The following is a 21,690-nucleotide window of genomic DNA, read 5'->3' as shown; positions in this document are numbered from 1 at the left end:
GTTCTCTGTAGAAAGTTTTCTTCGAAAGATAATGATGTTCTTTGGAAAGTGTATGAATTTCAAGAAATGCTTTTGTGAGAAACGCACATGTGTTTCTCTGAAAAGTGAAGCCATTGTTTGAGATTTGTCAAAGTAGTGTTAGAACAGTGTTCCTGTCCTCTGTAGAACCTTTACTTCGAAATATAATCATGTTCTTTGGAAAGTGTATGAATTTGATGAACAGCTTTTGTGAGAAACGCACATGTGTTTCTCTGAAAAGCGAAGCCGTTGTTTGCTGTTTGTCAAAGTAGTGTTAGAAGTGAGAACAGTGTTCCTGTTCTCTGTAGACCCTTTACGTCCAACGATAATCATGTTCCTTGGAAAATGTATGAATTTCTTGAAATACTTTTGTGAGAAACGTACACTAGTTTCTCCGAAAAAAGAAGCCGTTGTTTAAGATTTGTCAAAGTATTGTCAGAAGTGAGAACAGTGTTCCTGTTCTCTGTAGACCCTTTACGTCCAACGATAATCATGTTCCTTGGAAAACGTATGAATTTCTTGAAATACTTTTGTGAGAAACGTACACTAGTTTCTCCGAAAAAAGAAGCCGTTGTTTAAGATTTGTCAAAGTATTGTCAGAAGTGAGAACAGTGTTCCTGTTCTCTGTAGAATCTTTATTTCGAAAGATAATCACGTTCTTTGGAAAGTGTATGAATTTCAAGTAATGCTTCTGTGAGAAACGCACATGTGTTTCTCTGAAAAGAGAAGACGTTGTTTGCTATATGTCAAAGTAGTGTTTGAAGTGAGTACAGTGTTCCGTTTCACTGTAGAAGGTTTACTGTGAAAGATAATCACGTTCTTTTGAAAGTGTATGAATTTCATGAAATGCTTTTGTGATTCTCAAATGTTTCTCAAATGAGAAGTTTTCTCAAATGAGAAGTTTTGCTATTGACTGCAGACGCTACATTTTGAACGAGAATCATCTTCTTTGAAAGTGTATGGATTTCATGAAATGCTTTTTTTAGAAACGCACAAGTGTTTTTCTGAAAGGAGAAGCCGTTGTTTGAGATTTGTCAAAGTATTGTCAGAAGGGAGAACAGTGTTCCTGTTCTCTGTAGAATCTTTACTTCGAAAGATAATACACACGTGTTTCTCAAATGAGAAGTTTTGCTATTCACTGCGGACGCTACACTTTGAAAGATAATCATCTTCTTAGAAAGTGTATGGATTTCAGGAAATGCATTTTTGAGAAACGCACAAGTGTTTTTCTGAAAGGAGAAGCCGTTATTTGATATTTGTCAAAGCATTGTCAGAAGGGAGAACAGTGTTCCTGTTCTCTGTAGAATCTTTACTTCGAAAGATAATACACACGTGTTTCTCAAATGAGAAGTTTTGCTATTCACTGCGGACGCTACACTTTGAAAGATAATCATCTTCTTAGAAAGTGTATGGATTTCAGGAAATGTATTTTTGAGAAACGCACAAGTGTTTTTCTGAAAGGATAAGCCGTTATTTGAGATTTGTCTAAGCATTGTCAGAAGTGAGAACAGTGTTCCTGTTCTCTGTAGAATCTTTACTTCGAAAGATAATCATGTTCTTTGGAAAGTGTATGAATTTGATGAACTGCTTTTGTGAGAAACGCACATGTGTTTCTCCGAAAAGAGAAGCCGTTGTGATATGTCAACGTATTGTTAGAATTGAGAAGTGTTCCTGTTCTCTGTGGTAGCTTTACTGTGAAGGATAATTACGTTCTATATAAAGTGTATGGATTTCATGAAATGCTATTTTTAGAAATGCACACGAGTTTCTACGAAAGAAGAAGCCGTTGTTTGAGTTGTGTCAGAAGTGATAACAGTGTTCCTGTTCTCTGTAGAAAGTTTTCTTCGAAAGATAATGATGTTCTTTGGAAAGTGTATGAATTTCAAGAAATGCTTTTGTGAGAAACGCACATGTGTTTCTCTGAAAAGTGAAGCCATTGTTTGAGATTTGTCAAAGTAGTGTTAGAACAGTGTTCCTGTCCTCTGTAGAACCTTTACTTCGAAATATAATCATGTTCTTTGGAAAGTGTATGAATTTGATGAACTGCTTTTGTGAGAAACGCACATGTGTTTCTCTGAAAAGCGAAGCCGTTGTTTGCTGTTTGTCAAAGTAGTGTTAGAAGTGAGAACAGTGTTCCTGTTCTCTGTAGACCCTTTACGTCCAACGATAATCATGTTCCTTGGAAAATGTATGAATTTCTTGAAATACTTTTGTGAGAAACGTACACTAGTTTCTCCGAAAAAAGAAGCCGTTGTTTAAGATTTGTCAAAGTATTGTCAGAAGTGAGAACAGTGTTCCTGTTCTCTGTAGAATCTTTATTTCGAAAGATAATCACGTTCTTTGGAAAGTGTATGAATTTCAAGTAATGCTTCTGTGAGAAACGCACATGTGTTTCTCTGAAAAGAGAAGACGTTGTTTGCTATATGTCAAAGTAGTGTTTGAAGTGAGTACAGTGTTCCGTTTCACTGTAGAAGGTTTACTGTGAAAGATAATCACGTTCTTTTGAAAGTGTATGAATTTCATGAAATGCTTTTGTGATTCTCAAATGTTTCTCAAATGAGAAGTTTTCTCAAATGAGAAGTTTTGCTATTGACTGCAGACGCTACATTTTGAACGAGAATCATCTTCTTTGAAAGTGTATGGATTTCATGAAATGCTTTTTTTAGAAACGCACAAGTGTTTTTCTGAAAGGAGAAGCCGTTGTTTGAGATTTGTCAAAGTATTGTCAGAAGGGAGAACAGTGTTCCTGTTCTCTGTAGAATCTTTACTTCGAAAGATAATACACACGTGTTTCTCAAATGAGAAGTTTTGCTATTCACTGCGGACGCTACACTTTGAAAGATAATCATCTTCTTAGAAAGTGTATGGATTTCAGGAAATGCATTTTTGAGAAACGCACAAGTGTTTTTCTGAAAGGAGAAGCCGTTATTTGATATTTGTCAAAGCATTGTCAGAAGGGAGAACAGTGTTCCTGTTCTCTGTAGAATCTTTACTTCGAAAGATAATACACACGTGTTTCTCAAATGAGAAGTTTTGCTATTCACTGCGGACGCTACACTTTGAAAGATAATCATCTTCTTAGAAAGTGTATGGATTTCAGGAAATGTATTTTTGAGAAACGCACAAGTGTTTTTCTGAAAGGATAAGCCGTTATTTGAGATTTGTCTAAGCATTGTCAGAAGTGAGAACAGTGTTCCTGTTCTCTGTAGAATCTTTACTTCGAAAGATAATCATGTTCTTTGGAAAGTGTATGAATTTGATGAACTGCTTTTGTGAGAAACGCACATGTGTTTCTCCGAAAAGAGAAGCCGTTGTGATATGTCAACGTATTGTTAGAATTGAGAAGTGTTCCTGTTCTCTGTGGTAGCTTTACTGTGAAGGATAATTACGTTCTATATAAAGTGTATGGATTTCATGAAATGCTATTTTTAGAAATGCACACGAGTTTCTACGAAAGAAGAAGCCGTTGTTTGAGTTGTGTCAGAAGTGATAACAGTGTTCCTGTTCTCTGTAGAAAGTTTTCTTCGAAAGATAATGATGTTCTTTGGAAAGTGTATGAATTTCAAGAAATGCTTTTGTGAGAAACGCACATGTGTTTCTCTGAAAAGTGAAGCCATTGTTTGAGATTTGTCAAAGTAGTGTTAGAACAGTGTTCCTGTCCTCTGTAGAACCTTTACTTCGAAATATAATCATGTTCTTTGGAAAGTGTATGAATTTGATGAACTGCTTTTGTGAGAAACGCACATGTGTTTCTCTGAAAAGCGAAGCCGTTGTTTGCTGTTTGTCAAAGTAGTGTTAGAAGTGAGAACAGTGTTCCTGTTCTCTGTAGACCCTTTACGTCCAACGATAATCATGTTCCTTGGAAAATGTATGAATTTCTTGAAATACTTTTGTGAGAAACGTACACTAGTTTCTCCGAAAAAAGAAGCCGTTGTTTAAGATTTGTCAAAGTATTGTCAGAAGTGAGAACAGTGTTCCTGTTCTCTGTAGAATCTTTATTTCGAAAGATAATCACGTTCTTTGGAAAGTGTATGAATTTCAAGTAATGCTTCTGTGAGAAACGCACATGTGTTTCTCTGAAAAGAGAAGACGTTGTTTGCTATATGTCAAAGTAGTGTTTGAAGTGAGTACAGTGTTCCGTTTCACTGTAGAAGGTTTACTGTGAAAGATAATCACGTTCTTTTGAAAGTGTATGAATTTCTTGAAATGCTTTTGTGATTCTCAAATGTTTCTCAAATGAGAAGTTTTCTCAAATGAGAAGTTTTGCTATTGACTGCAGACGCTACATTTTGAACGAGAATCATCTTCTTTGAAAGTGTATGGATTTCATGAAATGCTTTTTTTAGAAACGCACAAGTGTTTTTCTGAAAGGAGAAGCCGTTGTTTGAGATTTGTCAAAGTATTGTCAGAAGGGAGAACAGTGTTCCTGTTCTCTGTAGAATCTTTACTTCGAAAGATAATACACACGTGTTTCTCAAATGAGAAGTTTTGCTATTCACTGCGGACGCTACACTTTGAAAGATAATCATCTTCTTAGAAAGTGTATGGATTTCAGGAAATGCATTTTTGAGAAACGCACAAGTGTTTTTCTGAAAGGAGAAGCCGTTATTTGATATTTGTCAAAGCATTGTCAGAAGGGAGAACAGTGTTCCTGTTCTCTGTAGAATCTTTACTTCGAAAGATAATACACACGTGTTTCTCAAATGAGAAGTTTTGCTATTCACTGCGGACGCTACACTTTGAAAGATAATCATCTTCTTAGAAAGTGTATGGATTTCAGGAAATGTATTTTTGAGAAACGCACAAGTGTTTTTCTGAAAGGAGAAGCCGTTATTTGATATTTGTCAAAGCATTGTCAGAAGGGAGAACAGTGTTCCTGTTCTCTGTAGAATCTTTACTTCGAAAGATAATACACACGTGTTTCTCAAATGAGAAGTTTTGCTATTCACTGCGGACGCTACACTTTGAAAGATAATCATCTTCTTAGAAAGTGTATGGATTTCAGGAAATGTATTTTTGAGAAACGCACAAGTGTTTTTCTGAAAGGATAAGCCGTTATTTGAGATTTGTCTAAGCATTGTCAGAAGTGAGAACAGTGTTCCTGTTCTCTGTAGAATCTTTACTTCGAAAGATAATCATGTTCTTTGGAAAGTGTATGAATTTGATGAACTGCTTTTGTGAGAAACGCACATGTGTTTCTCCGAAAAGAGAAGCCGTTGTGATATGTCAACGTATTGTTAGAATTGAGAAGTGTTCCTGTTCTCTGTGGTAGCTTTACTGTGAAGGATAATTTCGTTCTATATAAAGTGTATGGATTTCATGAAATGCTATTTTTAGAAATGCACACGAGTTTCTACGAAAGAAGAAGCCGTTGTTTGAGTTGTGTCAGAAGTGATAACAGTGTTCCTGTTCTCTGTAGAAAGTTTTCTTCGAAAGATAATGATGTTCTTTGGAAAGTGTATGAATTTCAAGAAATGCTTTTGTGAGAAACGCACATGTGTTTCTCTGAAAAGTGAAGCCATTGTTTGAGATTTGTCAAAGTAGTGTTAGAACAGTGTTCCTGTCCTCTGTAGAACCTTTACTTCGAAATATAATCATGTTCTTTGGAAAGTGTATGAATTTGATGAACTGCTTTTGTGAGAAACGCACATGTGTTTCTCTGAAAAGCGAAGCCGTTGTTTGCTGTTTGTCAAAGTAGTGTTAGAAGTGAGAACAGTGTTCCTGTTCTCTGTAGACCCTTTACGTCCAACGATAATCATGTTCCTTGGAAAATGTATGAATTTCTTGAAATACTTTTGTGAGAAACATACACTAGTTTCTCCGAAAAAAGAAGCCGTTGTTTAAGATTTGTCAAAGTATTGTCAGAAGTGAGAACAGTGTTCCTGTTCTCTGTAGAATCTTTATTTCGAAAGATAATCACGTTCTTTGGAAAGTGTATGAATTTCAAGTAATGCTTCTGTGAGAAACGCACATGTGTTTCTCTGAAAAGAGAAGACGTTGTTTGCTATATGTCAAAGTAGTGTTTGAAGTGAGTACAGTGTTCCGTTTCACTGTAGAAGGTTTACTGTGAAAGATAATCACGTTCTTTTGAAAGTGTATGAATTTCTTGAAATGCTTTTGTGATTCTCAAATGTTTCTCAAATGAGAAGTTTTCTCAAATGAGAAGTTTTGCTATTGACTGCAGACGCTACATTTTGAACGAGAATCATCTTCTTTGAAAGTGTATGGATTTCATGAAATGCTTTTTTTAGAAACGCACAAGTGTTTTTCTGAAAGGAGAAGCCGTTGTTTGAGATTTGTCAAAGTATTGTCAGAAGGGAGAACAGTGTTCCTGTTCTCTGTAGAATCTTTACTTCGAAAGATAATACACACGTGTTTCTCAAATGAGAAGTTTTGCTATTCACTGCGGACGCTACACTTTGAAAGATAATCATCTTCTTAGAAAGTGTATGGATTTCAGGAAATGCATTTTTGAGAAACGCACAAGTGTTTTTCTGAAAGGAGAAGCCGTTATTTGATATTTGTCAAAGCATTGTCAGAAGGGAGAACAGTGTTCCTGTTCTCTGTAGAATCTTTACTTCGAAAGATAATACACACGTGTTTCTCAAATGAGAAGTTTTGCTATTCACTGCGGACGCTACACTTTGAAAGATAATCATCTTCTTAGAAAGTGTATGGATTTCAGGAAATGTATTTTTGAGAAACGCACAAGTGTTTTTCTGAAAGGATAAGCCGTTATTTGAGATTTGTCTAAGCATTGTCAGAAGTGAGAACAGTGTTCCTGTTCTCTGTAGAATCTTTACTTCGAAAGATAATCATGTTCTTTGGAAAGTGTATGAATTTGATGAACTGCTTTTGTGAGAAACGCACATGTGTTTCTCCGAAAAGAGAAGCCGTTGTGATATGTCAACGTATTGTTAGAATTGAGAAGTGTTCCTGTTCTCTGTGGTAGCTTTACTGTGAAGGATAATTACGTTCTATATAAAGTGTATGGATTTCATGAAATGCTATTTTTAGAAATGCACACGAGTTTCTACGAAAGAAGAAGCCGTTGTTTGAGTTGTGTCAGAAGTGATAACAGTGTTCCTGTTCTCTGTAGAAAGTTTTCTTCGAAAGATAATGATGTTCTTTGGAAAGTGTATGAATTTCAAGAAATGCTTTTGTGAGAAACGCACATGTGTTTCTCTGAAAAGTGAAGCCATTGTTTGAGATTTGTCAAAGTAGTGTTAGAACAGTGTTCCTGTCCTCTGTAGAACCTTTACTTCGAAATATAATCATGTTCTTTGGAAAGTGTATGAATTTGATGAACTGCTTTTGTGAGAAACGCACATGTGTTTCTCTGAAAAGCGAAGCCGTTGTTTGCTGTTTGTCAAAGTAGTGTTAGAAGTGAGAACAGTGTTCCTGTTCTCTGTAGACCCTTTACGTCCAACGATAATCATGTTCCTTGGAAAATGTATGAATTTCTTGAAATACTTTTGTGAGAAACGTACACTAGTTTCTCCGAAAAAAGAAGCCGTTGTTTAAGATTTGTCAAAGTATTGTCAGAAGTGAGAACAGTGTTCCTGTTCTCTGTAGACCCTTTACGTCCAACGATAATCATGTTCCTTGGAAAACGTATGAATTTCTTGAAATACTTTTGTGAGAAACGTACACTAGTTTCTCCGAAAAAAGAAGCCGTTGTTTAAGATTTGTCAAAGTATTGTCAGAAGTGAGAACAGTGTTCCTGTTCTCTGTAGAATCTTTATTTCGAAAGATAATCACGTTCTTTGGAAAGTGTATGAATTTCAAGTAATGCTTCTGTGAGAAACGCACATGTGTTTCTCTGAAAAGAGAAGACGTTGTTTGCTATATGTCAAAGTAGTGTTTGAAGTGAGTACAGTGTTCCGTTTCACTGTAGAAGGTTTACTGTGAAAGATAATCACGTTCTTTTGAAAGTGTATGAATTTCTTGAAATGCTTTTGTGATTCTCAAATGTTTCTCAAATGAGAAGTTTTCTCAAATGAGAAGTTTTGCTATTGACTGCAGACGCTACATTTTGAACGAGAATCATCTTCTTTGAAAGTGTATGGATTTCATGAAATGCTTTTTTTAGAAACGCACAAGTGTTTTTCTGAAAGGAGAAGCCGTTGTTTGAGATTTGTCAAAGTATTGTCAGAAGGGAGAACAGTGTTCCTGTTCTCTGTAGAATCTTTACTTTGAAAGATAATACACACGTGTTTCTCAAATGAGAAGTTTTGCTATTCACTGCGGACGCTACACTTTGAAAGATAATCATCTTCTTAGAAAGTGTATGGATTTCAGGAAATGCATTTTTGAGAAACGCACAAGTGTTTTTCTGAAAGGAGAAGCCGTTATTTGATATTTGTCAAAGCATTGTCAGAAGGGAGAACAGTGTTCCTGTTCTCTGTAGAATCTTTACTTCGAAAGATAATACACACGTGTTTCTCAAATGAGAAGTTTTGCTATTCACTGCGGACGCTACACTTTGAAAGATAATCATCTTCTTAGAAAGTGTATGGATTTCAGGAAATGTATTTTTGAGAAACGCACAAGTGTTTTTCTGAAAGGATAAGCCGTTATTTGAGATTTGTCTAAGCATTGTCAGAAGTGAGAACAGTGTTCCTGTTCTCTGTAGAATCTTTACTTCGAAAGATAATCATGTTCTTTGGAAAGTGTATGAATTTGATGAACTGCTTTTGTGAGAAACGCACATGTGTTTCTCCGAAAAGAGAAGCCGTTGTGATATGTCAACGTATTGTTAGAATTGAGAAGTGTTCCTGTTCTCTGTGGTAGCTTTACTGTGAAGGATAATTACGTTCTATATAAAGTGTATGGATTTCATGAAATGCTATTTTTAGAAATGCACACGAGTTTCTACGAAAGAAGAAGCCGTTGTTTGAGTTGTGTCAGAAGTGATAACAGTGTTCCTGTTCTCTGTAGAAAGTTTTCTCCGAAAGATAATGATGTTCTTTGGAAAGTGTATGAAATTCAAGAAATGCTTTTGTGAGAAACGCACATGTGTTTCTCTGAAAAGCGAAGCCGTTGTTTGCTGTTTGTCAAAGTAGTGTTAGAAGTGAGAACAGTGTTCCTGTTCTCTGTAGACCCTTTACGTCCAACGATAATCATGTTCCTTGGAAAACGTATGAATTTCTTGAAATACTTTTGTGAGAAACGTACACTAGTTTCTCCGAAAAAAGAAGCCGTTGTTTAAGATTTGTCAAAGTATTGTCAGAAGTGAGAACAGTGTTCCTGTTCTCTGTAGAATCTTTATTTCGAAAGATAATCACGTTCTTTGGAAAGTGTATGAATTTCAAGTAATGCTTCTGTGAGAAACGCACATGTGTTTCTCTGAAAAGAGAAGACGTTGTTTGCTATATGTCAAAGTAGTGTTTGAAGTGAGTACAGTGTTCCGTTTCACTGTAGAAGGTTTACTGTGAAAGATAATCACGTTCTTTTGAAAGTGTATGAATTTCATGAAATGCTTTTGTGATTCTCAAATGTTTCTCAAATGAGAAGTTTTCTCAAATGAGAAGTTTTGCTATTGACTGCAGACGCTACATTTTGAACGAGAATCATCTTCTTTGAAAGTGTATGGATTTCATGAAATGCTTTTTTTAGAAACGCACAAGTGTTTTTCTGAAAGGAGAAGCCGTTGTTTGAGATTTGTCAAAGTATTGTCAGAAGGGAGAACAGTGTTCCTGTTCTCTGTAGAATCTTTACTTCGAAAGATAATACACACGTGTTTCTCAAATGAGAAGTTTTGCTATTCACTGCGGACGCTACACTTTGAAAGATAATCATCTTCTTAGAAAGTGTATGGATTTCAGGAAATGCATTTTTGAGAAACGCACAAGTGTTTTTCTGAAAGGAGAAGCCGTTATTTGATATTTGTCAAAGCATTGTCAGAAGGGAGAACAGTGTTCCTGTTCTCTGTAGAATCTTTACTTCGAAAGATAATACACACGTGTTTCTCAAATGAGAAGTTTTGCTATTCACTGCGGACGCTACACTTTGAAAGATAATCATCTTCTTAGAAAGTGTATGGATTTCAGGAAATGTATTTTTGAGAAACGCACAAGTGTTTTTCTGAAAGGATAAGCCGTTATTTGAGATTTGTCTAAGCATTGTCAGAAGTGAGAACAGTGTTCCTGTTCTCTGTAGAATCTTTACTTCGAAAGATAATCATGTTCTTTGGAAAGTGTATGAATTTGATGAACTGCTTTTGTGAGAAACGCACATGTGTTTCTCCGAAAAGAGAAGCCGTTGTGATATGTCAACGTATTGTTAGAATTGAGAAGTGTTCCTGTTCTCTGTGGTAGCTTTACTGTGAAGGATAATTACGTTCTATATAAAGTGTATGGATTTCATGAAATGCTATTTTTAGAAATGCACACGAGTTTCTACGAAAGAAGAAGCCGTTGTTTGAGTTGTGTCAGAAGTGATAACAGTGTTCCTGTTCTCTGTAGAAAGTTTTCTTCGAAAGATAATGATGTTCTTTGGAAAGTGTATGAATTTCAAGAAATGCTTTTGTGAGAAACGCACATGTGTTTCTCTGAAAAGTGAAGCCATTGTTTGAGATTTGTCAAAGTAGTGTTAGAACAGTGTTCCTGTCCTCTGTAGAACCTTTACTTCGAAATATAATCATGTTCTTTGGAAAGTGTATGAATTTGATGAACAGCTTTTGTGAGAAACGCACATGTGTTTCTCTGAAAAGCGAAGCCGTTGTTTGCTGTTTGTCAAAGTAGTGTTAGAAGTGAGAACAGTGTTCCTGTTCTCTGTAGACCCTTTACGTCCAACGATAATCATGTTCCTTGGAAAATGTATGAATTTCTTGAAATACTTTTGTGAGAAACGTACACTAGTTTCTCCGAAAAAAGAAGCCGTTGTTTAAGATTTGTCAAAGTATTGTCAGAAGTGAGAACAGTGTTCCTGTTCTCTGTAGACCCTTTACGTCCAACGATAATCATGTTCCTTGGAAAACGTATGAATTTCTTGAAATACTTTTGTGAGAAACGTACACTAGTTTCTCCGAAAAAAGAAGCCGTTGTTTAAGATTTGTCAAAGTATTGTCAGAAGTGAGAACAGTGTTCCTGTTCTCTGTAGAATCTTTATTTCGAAAGATAATCACGTTCTTTGGAAAGTGTATGAATTTCAAGTAATGCTTCTGTGAGAAACGCACATGTGTTTCTCTGAAAAGAGAAGACGTTGTTTGCTATATGTCAAAGTAGTGTTTGAAGTGAGTACAGTGTTCCCTTTCACTGTAGAAGGTTTACTGTGAAAGATAATCACGTTCTTTTGAAAGTGTATGAATTTCTTGAAATGCTTTTGTGATTCTCAAATGTTTCTCAAATGAGAAGTTTTCTCAAATGAGAAGTTTTGCTATTGACTGCAGACGCTACATTTTGAACGAGAATCATCTTCTTTGAAAGTGTATGGATTTCATGAAATGCTTTTTTTAGAAACGCACAAGTGTTTTTCTGAAAGGAGAAGCCGTTGTTTGAGATTTGTCAAAGTATTGTCAGAAGGGAGAACAGTGTTCCTGTTCTCTGTAGAATCTTTACTTCGAAAGATAATACACACGTGTTTCTCAAATGAGAAGTTTTGCTATTCACTGCGGACGCTACACTTTGAAAGATAATCATCTTCTTAGAAAGTGTATGGATTTCAGGAAATGTATTTTTGAGAAACGCACAAGTGTTTTTCTGAAAGGATAAGCCGTTATTTGAGATTTGTCTAAGCATTGTCAGAAGTGAGAACAGTGTTCCTGTTCTCTGTAGAATCTTTACTTCGAAAGATAATCATGTTCTTTGGAAAGTGTATGAATTTGATGAACTGCTTTTGTGAGAAACGCACATGTGTTTCTCCGAAAAGAGAAGCCGTTGTGATAGGTCAACGTATTGTTAGAATTGAGAAGTGTTCCTGTTCTCTGTGGTAGCTTTACTGTGAAGGATAATTACGTTCTATATAAAGTGTATGGATTTCATGAAATGCTATTTTTAGAAATGCACACGAGTTTCTACGAAAGAAGAAGCCGTTGTTTGAGTTGTGTCAGAAGTGATAACAGTGTTCCTGTTCTCTGTAGAAAGTTTTCTTCGAAAGATAATGATGTTCTTTGGAAAGTGTATGAATTTCAAGAAATGCTTTTGTGAGAAACGCACATGTGTTTCTCTGAAAAGTGAAGCCATTGTTTGAGATTTGTCAAAGTAGTGTTAGAACAGTGTTCCTGTCCTCTGTAGAACCTTTACTTCGAAATATAATCATGTTCTTTGGAAAGTGTATGAATTTGATGAACTGCTTTTGTGAGAAACGCACATGTGTTTCTCTGAAAAGCGAAGCCATTGTTTGCTGTTTGTCAAAGTAGTGTTAGAAGTGAGAACAGTGTTCCTGTTCTCTGTAGACCCTTTACGTCCAACGATAATCATGTTCCTTGGAAAACGTATGAATTTCTTGAAATACTTTTGTGAGAAACGTACACTAGTTTCTCCGAAAAAAGAAGCCGTTGTTTAAGATTTGTCAAAGTATTGTCAGAAGTGAGAACAGTGTTCCTGTTCTCTGTAGAATCTTTATTTCGAAAGATAATCACGTTCTTTGGAAAGTGTATGAATTTCAAGTAATGCTTCTGTGAGAAACGCACATGTGTTTCTCTGAAAAGAGAAGACGTTGTTTGCTATATGTCAAAGTAGTGTTTGAAGTGAGTACAGTGTTCCGTTTCACTGTAGAAGGTTTACTGTGAAAGATAATCACGTTCTTTTGAAAGTGTATGAATTTCATGAAATGCTTTTGTGATTCTCAAATGTTTCTCAAATGAGAAGTTTTCTCAAATGAGAAGTTTTGCTATTGACTGCAGACGCTACATTTTGAACGAGAATCATCTTCTTTGAAAGTGTATGGATTTCATGAAATGCTTTTTTTAGAAACGCACAAGTGTTTTTCTGAAAGGAGAAGCCGTTGTTTGAGATTTGTCAAAGTATTGTCAGAAGGGAGAACAGTGTTCCTGTTCTCTGTAGAATCTTTACTTCGAAAGATAATACACACGTGTTTCTCAAATGAGAAGTTTTGCTATTCACTGCGGACGCTACACTTTGAAAGATAATCATCTTCTTAGAAAGTGTATGGATTTCAGGAAATGCATTTTTGAGAAACGCACAAGTGTTTTTCTGAAAGGAGAAGCCGTTATTTGATATTTGTCAAAGCATTGTCAGAAGGGAGAACAGTGTTCCTGTTCTCTGTAGAATCTTTACTTCGAAAGATAATACACACGTGTTTCTCAAATGAGAAGTTTTGCTATTCACTGCGGACGCTACACTTTGAAAGATAATCATCTTCTTAGAAAGTGTATGGATTTCAGGAAATGTATTTTTGAGAAACGCACAAGTGTTTTTCTGAAAGGATAAGCCGTTATTTGAGATTTGTCTAAGCATTGTCAGAAGTGAGAACAGTGTTCCTGTTCTCTGTAGAATCTTTACTTCGAAAGATAATCATGTTCTTTGGAAAGTGTATGAATTTGATGAACTGCTTTTGTGAGAAACGCACATGTGTTTCTCCGAAAAGAGAAGCCGTTGTGATATGTCAACGTATTGTTAGAATTGAGAAGTGTTCCTGTTCTCTGTGGTAGCTTTACTGTGAAGGATAATTACGTTCTATATAAAGTGTATGGATTTCATGAAATGCTATTTTTAGAAATGCACACGAGTTTCTACGAAAGAAGAAGCCGTTGTTTGAGTTGTGTCAGAAGTGATAACAGTGTTCCTGTTCTCTGTAGAAAGTTTTCTTCGAAAGATAATGATGTTCTTTGGAAAGTGTATGAATTTCAAGAAATGCTTTTGTGAGAAACGCACATGTGTTTCTCTGAAAAGTGAAGCCATTGTTTGAGATTTGTCAAAGTAGTGTTAGAACAGTGTTCCTGTCCTCTGTAGAACCTTTACTTCGAAATATAATCATGTTCTTTGGAAAGTGTATGAATTTGATGAACAGCTTTTGTGAGAAACGCACATGTGTTTCTCTGAAAAGCGAAGCCGTTGTTTGCTGTTTGTCAAAGTAGTGTTAGAAGTGAGAACAGTGTTCCTGTTCTCTGTAGACCCTTTACGTCCAACGATAATCATGTTCCTTGGAAAATGTATGAATTTCTTGAAATACTTTTGTGAGAAACGTACACTAGTTTCTCCGAAAAAAGAAGCCGTTGTTTAAGATTTGTCAAAGTATTGTCAGAAGTGAGAACAGTGTTCCTGTTCTCTGTAGACCCTTTACGTCCAACGATAATCATGTTCCTTGGAAAACGTATGAATTTCTTGAAATACTTTTGTGAGAAACGTACACTAGTTTCTCCGAAAAAAGAAGCCGTTGTTTAAGATTTGTCAAAGTATTGTCAGAAGTGAGAACAGTGTTCCTGTTCTCTGTAGAATCTTTATTTCGAAAGATAATCACGTTCTTTGGAAAGTGTATGAATTTCAAGTAATGCTTCTGTGAGAAACGCACATGTGTTTCTCTGAAAAGAGAAGACGTTGTTTGCTATATGTCAAAGTAGTGTTTGAAGTGAGTACAGTGTTCCCTTTCACTGTAGAAGGTTTACTGTGAAAGATAATCACGTTCTTTTGAAAGTGTATGAATTTCTTGAAATGCTTTTGTGATTCTCAAATGTTTCTCAAATGAGAAGTTTTCTCAAATGAGAAGTTTTGCTATTGACTGCAGACGCTACATTTTGAACGAGAATCATCTTCTTTGAAAGTGTATGGATTTCATGAAATGCTTTTTTTAGAAACGCACAAGTGTTTTTCTGAAAGGAGAAGCCGTTGTTTGAGATTTGTCAAAGTATTGTCAGAAGGGAGAACAGTGTTCCTGTTCTCTGTAGAATCTTTACTTCGAAAGATAATACACACGTGTTTCTCAAATGAGAAGTTTTGCTATTCACTGCGGACGCTACACTTTGAAAGATAATCATCTTCTTAGAAAGTGTATGGATTTCAGGAAATGTATTTTTGAGAAACGCACAAGTGTTTTTCTGAAAGGATAAGCCGTTATTTGAGATTTGTCTAAGCATTGTCAGAAGTGAGAACAGTGTTCCTGTTCTCTGTAGAATCTTTACTTCGAAAGATAATCATGTTCTTTGGAAAGTGTATGAATTTGATGAACTGCTTTTGTGAGAAACGCACATGTGTTTCTCCGAAAAGAGAAGCCGTTGTGATAGGTCAACGTATTGTTAGAATTGAGAAGTGTTCCTGTTCTCTGTGGTAGCTTTACTGTTAAGGATAATTACGTTCTATATAAAGTGTATGGATTTCATGAAATGCTATTTTTAGAAATGCACACGAGTTTCTACGAAAGAAGAAGCCGTTGTTTGAGTTGTGTCAGAAGTGATAACAGTGTTCCTGTTCTCTGTAGAAAGTTTTCTTCGAAAGATAATGATGTTCTTTGGAAAGTGTATGAATTTCAAGAAATGCTTTTGTGAGAAACGCACATGTGTTTCTCTGAAAAGTGAAGCCATTGTTTGAGATTTGTCAAAGTAGTGTTAGAACAGTGTTCCTGTCCTCTGTAGAACCTTTACTTCGAAATATAATCATGTTCTTTGGAAAGTGTATGAATTTGATGAACTGCTTTTGTGAGAAACGCACATGTGTTTCTCTGAAAAGCGAAGCCATTGTTTGCTGTTTGTCAAAGTAGTGTTAGAAGTGAGAACAGTGTTCCTGTTCTCTGTAGACCCTTTACGTCCAACGATAATCATGTTCCTTGGAAAACGTATGAATTTCTTGAAATACTTTTGTGAGAAACGTACACTAGTTTCTCCGAAAAAAGAAGCCGTTGTTTAAGATTTGTCAAAGTATTGTCAGAAGTGAGAACAGTGTTCCTGTTCTCTGTAGAATCTTTATTTCGAAAGATAATCACGTTCTTTGGAAAGTGTATGAATTTCAAGTAATGCTTCTGTGAGAAACGCACATGTGTTTCTCTGAAAAGAGAAGACGTTGTTTGCTATATGTCAAAGTAGTGTTTGAAGTGAGTACAGTGTTCCGTTTCACTGTAGAAGGTTTACTGTGAAAGATAATCACGTTCTTTTGAAAGTGTATGAATTTCATGAAATGCTTTTGTGATTCTCAAATGTTTCTCAAATGAGAAGTTTTCTCAAATGAGAAGTTTTGCTATTGACTGCAGACGCTACATTTTGAACGAGAATCATCTTCTTTGAAAGTGTATGGATTTCATGAAATGCTTTTTTTAGAAACGCACAAGTGTTTTTCTGAAAGGAGAAGCCGTTGTTTGAGATTTGTCAAAGTATTGTCAGAAGGGAGAACAGTGTTCCTGTTCTCTGTAGAATCTTTACTTCGAAAGATAATACACACGTGTTTCTCAAATGAGAAGTTTTGCTATTCACTGCGGACGCTACACTTTGAAAGATAATCATCTTCTTAGAAAGTGTATGGATTTCAGGAAATGCATTTTTGAGAAACGCACAAGTGTTTTTCTGAAAGGAGAAGCCGTTATTTGATATTTGTCAAAGCATTGTCAGAAGGGAGAACAGTGTTCCTGTTCTCTGTAGAATCTTTACTTCGAAAGATAATACACACGTGTTTCTCAAATGAGAAGTTTTGCTATTCACTGCGGACGCTACACTTTGAAAGATAATCATCTTCTTAGAAAGTGTATGGATTTCAGGAAATGTATTTTTGAGAAACGCACAAGTGTTTTTCTGAAAGGATAAGCCGTTATTTGAGATTTGTCTAAGCATTGTCAGAAGTGAGAACAGTGTTCCTGTTCTCTGTAGGATCTTTACTTCGAAAGATAATCATGTTCTTTGGAAAGTGTATGAATTTGATGAACTGCTTTTGTGAGAAACGCACATGTGTTTCTCTGAAAAGCGAAGCCGTTGTTTGCTGTTTGTCAAAGTAGTGTTAGAAGTGAGAACAGTGTTCCTGTTCTCTGTAGACCCTTTACGTCCAACGATAATCATGTTCCTTGGAAAATGTATGAATTTCTTGAAATACTTTTGTGAGAAACGTACACTAGTTTCTCCGAAAAAAGAAGCCGTTGTTTAAGATTTGTCAAAGTATTGTCAGAAGTGAGAACAGTGTTCCTGTTCTCTGTAGAATCTTTATTTCGAAAGATAATCACGTTCTTTGGAAAGTGTATGAATTTCAAGTAATGCTTCTGTGAGAAACGCACATGTGTTTCTCTGAAAAGAGAAGACGTTGTTTGCTATATGTCAAAGTAGTGTTTGAAGTGAGTACAGTGTTCCGTTTCACTGTAGAAGGTTTACTGTGAAAGATAATCACGTTCTTTTGAAAGTGTATGAATTTCATGAAATGCTTTTGTGATTCTCAAATGTTTCTCAAATGAGAAGTTTTCTCAAATGAGAAGTTTTGCTATTGACTGCAGACGCTACATTTTGAACGAGAATCATCTTCTTTGAAAGTGTATGGATTTCATGAAATGCTTTTTTTAGAAACGCACAAGTGTTTTTCTGAAAGGAGAAGCCGTTGTTTGAGATTTGTCAAAGTATTGTCAGAAGGGAGAACAGTGTTCCTGTTCTCTGTAGAATCTTTACTTCGAAAGATAATACACACGTGTTTCTCAAATGAGAAGTTTTGCTATTCACTGCGGACGCTACACTTTGAAAGATAATCATCTTCTTAGAAAGTGTATGGATTTCAGGAAATGCATTTTTGAGAAACGCACAAGTGTTTTTCTGAAAGGAGAAGCCGTTATTTGATATTTGTCAAAGCATTGTCAGAAGGGAGAACAGTGTTCCTGTTCTCTGTAGAATCTTTACTTCGAAAGATAATACACACGTGTTTCTCAAATGAGAAGTTTTGCTATTCACTGCGGACGCTACACTTTGAAAGATAATCATCTTCTTAGAAAGTGTATGGATTTCAGGAAATGTATTTTTGAGAAACGCACAAGTGTTTTTCTGAAAGGATAAGCCGTTATTTGAGATTTGTCTAAGCATTGTCAGAAGTGAGAACAGTGTTCCTGTTCTCTGTAGAATCTTTACTTCGAAAGATAATCATGTTCTTTGGAAAGTGTATGAATTTGATGAACTGCTTTTGTGAGAAACGCACATGTGTTTCTCTGAAAAGCGAAGCCGTTGTTTGCTGTTTGTCAAAGTAGTGTTAGAAGTGAGAACAGTGTTCCTGTTCTCTGTAGACCCTTTACGTCCAACGATAATCATGTTCCTTGGAAAATGTATGAATTTCTTGAAATACTTTTGTGAGAAACGTACACTAGTTTCTCCGAAAAAAGAAGCCGTTGTTTAAGATTTGTCAAAGTATTGTCAGAAGTGAGAACAGTGTTCCTGTTCTCTGTAGACCCTTTACGTCCAACGATAATCATGTTCCTTGGAAAACGTATGAATTTCTTGAAATACTTTTGTGAGAAACGTACACTAGTTTCTCCGAAAAAAGAAGCCTTTGTTTAAGATTTGTCAAAGTATTGTCAGAAGTGAGAACAGTGTTCCTGTTCTCTGTAGAATCTTTATTTCGAAAGATAATCACGTTCTTTGGAAAGTGTATGAATTTCAAGTAATGCTTCTGTGAGAAACGCACATGTGTTTCTCTGAAAAGAGAAGACGTTGTTTGCTATATGTCAAAGTAGTGTTTGAAGTGAGTACAGTGTTCCGTTTCACTGTAGAAGGTTTACTGTGAAAGATAATCACGTTCTTTTGAAAGTGTATGAATTTCATGAAATGCTTTTGTGATTCTCAAATGTTTCTCAAATGAGAAGTTTTCTCAAATGAGACGTTTTGCTATTGACTGCAGACGCTACATTTTGAACGAGAATCATCTTCTTTGAAAGTGTATGGATTTCATGAAATGCTTTTTTTAGAAACGCACAAGTGTTTTTCTGAAAGGAGAAGCCGTTGTTTGAGATTTGTCAAAGTATTGTCAGAAGGGAGAACAGTGTTCCTGTTCTCTGTAGAATCTTTACTTCGAAAGATAATACACACGTGTTTCTCAAATGAGAAGTTTTGCTATTCACTGCGGACGCTACACTTTGAAAGATAATCATCTTCTTAGAAAGTGTATGGATTTCAGGAAATGTATTTTTGAGAAACGCACAAGTGTTTTTCTGAAAGGATAAGCCGTTATTTGAGATTTGTCTAAGCATTGTCAGAAGTGAGAACAGTGTTCCTGTTCTCTGTAGAATCTTTACTTCGAAAGATAATCATGTTCTTTGGAAAGTGTATGAATTTGATGAACTGCTTTTGTGAGAAACGCACATGTGTTTCTCCGAAAAGAGAAGCCGTTGTGATAGGTCAACGTATTGTTAGAATTGAGAAGTGTTCCTGTTCTCTGTGGTAGCTTTACTGTGAAGGATAATTACGTTCTATATAAAGTGTATGGATTTCATGAAATGCTATTTTTAGAAATGCACACGAGTTTCTACGAAAGAAGAAGCCGTTGTTTGAGTTGTGTCAGAAGTGATAACAGTGTTCCTGTTCTCTGTAGAAAGTTTTCTTCGAAAGATAATGATGTTCTTTGGAAAGTGTATGAATTTCAAGAAATGCTTTTGTGAGAAACGCACATGTGTTTCTCTGAAAAGTGAAGCCATTGTTTGAGATTTGTCAAAGTAGTGTTAGAACAGTGTTCCTGTCCTCTGTAGAACCTTTACTTCGAAATATAATCATGTTCTTTGGAAAGTGTATGAATTTGATGAACTGCTTTTGTGAGAAACGCACATGTGTTTCTCTGAAAAGCGAAGCCATTGTTTGCTGTTTGTCAAAGTAGTGTTAGAAGTGAGAACAGTGTTCCTGTTCTCTGTAGACCCTTTACGTCCAACGATAATCATGTTCCTTGGAAAACGTATGAATTTCTTGAAATACTTTTGTGAGAAACGTACACTAGTTTCTCCGAAAAAAGAAGCCGTTGTTTAAGATTTGTCAAAGTATTGTCAGAAGTGAGAACAGTGTTCCTGTTCTCTGTAGAATCTTTATTTCGAAAGATAATCACGTTCTTTGGAAAGTGTATGAATTTCAAGTAATGCTTCTGTGAGAAACGCACATGTGTTTCTCTGAAAAGAGAAGACGTTGTTTGCTATATGTCAAAGTAGTGTTTGAAGTGAGTACAGTGTTCCGTTTCACTGTAGAAGGTTTACTGTGAAAGATAATCACGTTCTTTTGAAAGTGTATGAATTTCATGAAATGCTTTTGTGATTCTCAAATGTTTCTCAAATGAGAAGTTTTCTCAAATGAGAAGTTTTGCTATTGACTGCAGACGCTACATTTTGAACGAGAATCATCTTCTTTGAAAGTGTATGGATTTCATGAAATGCTTTTTTTAGAAACGCACAAGTGTTTTTCTGAAAGGAGAAGCCGTTGTTTGAGATTTGTCAAAGTATTGTCAGAAGGGAGAACAGTGTTCCTGTTCTCTGTAGAATCTTTACTTCGAAAGATAATACACACGTGTTTCTCAAATGAGAAGTTTTGCTATTCACTGCGGACGCTACACTTTGAAAGATAATCATCTTCTTAGAAAGTGTATGGATTTCAGGAAATGCATTTTTGAGAAACGCACAAGTGTTTTTCTGAAAGGAGAAGCCGTTATTTGATATTTGTCAAAGCATTGTCAGAAGGGAGAACAGTGTTCCTGTTCTCTGTAGAATCTTTACTTCGAAAGATAATACACACGTGTTTCTCAAATGAGAAGTTTTGCTATTCACTGCGGACGCTACACTTTGAAAGATAATCATCTTCTTAGAAAGTGTATGGATTTCAGGAAATGTATTTTTGAGAAACGCACAAGTGTTTTTCTGAAAGGATAAGCCGTTATTTGAGATTTGTCTAAGCATTGTCAGAAGTGAGAACAGTGTTCCTGTTCTCTGTAGAATCTTTACTTCGAAAGATAATCATGTTCTTTGGAAAGTGTATGAATTTGATGAACTGCTTTTGTGAGAAACGCACATGTGTTTCTCCGAAAAGAGAAGCCGTTGTGATATGTCAACGTATTGTTAGAATTGAGAAGTGTTCCTGTTCTCTGTGGTAGCTTTACTGTGAAGGATAATTACGTTCTATATAAAGTGTATGGATTTCATGAAATGCTATTTTTAGAAATGCACACGAGTTTCTACGAAAGAAGAAGCCGTTGTTTGAGTTGTGTCAGAAGTGATAACAGTGTTCCTGTTCTCTGTAGAAAGTTTTCTTCGAAAGATAATGATGTTCTTTGGAAAGTGTATGAATTTCAAGAAATGCTTTTGTGAGAAACGCACATGTGTTTCTCTGAAAAGTGAAGCCATTGTTTGAGATTTGTCAAAGTAGTGTTAGAACAGTGTTCCTGTCCTCTGTAGAACCTTTACTTCGAAATATAATCATGTTCTTTGGAAAGTGTATGAATTTGATGAACAGCTTTTGTGAGAAACGCACATGTGTTTCTCTGAAAAGCGAAGCCGTTGTTTGCTGTTTGTCAAAGTAGTGTTAGAAGTGAGAACAGTGTTCCTGTTCTCTGTAGACCCTTTACGTCCAACGATAATCATGTTCCTTGGAAAATGTATGAATTTCTTGAAATACTTTTGTGAGAAACGTACACTAGTTTCTCCGAAAAAAGAAGCCGTTGTTTAAGATTTGTCAAAGTATTGTCAGAAGTGAGAACAGTGTTCCTGTTCTCTGTAGACCCTTTACGTCCAACGATAATCATGTTCCTTGGAAAACGTATGAATTTCTTGAAATACTTTTGTGAGAAACGTACACTA

Source organism: Microtus oregoni, unplaced genomic scaffold (genome assembly GCF_018167655.1).
Source record: "Microtus oregoni isolate MIOR12 unplaced genomic scaffold, Mior012 000017F_ref0000208, whole genome shotgun sequence".
In the NCBI taxonomy this organism is placed as follows: domain Eukaryota; kingdom Metazoa; phylum Chordata; class Mammalia; order Rodentia; family Cricetidae; genus Microtus; species Microtus oregoni.
The sequence above is the reverse complement of the archived record's forward strand: the minus strand, read 5'-3'. Positions refer to the sequence as shown.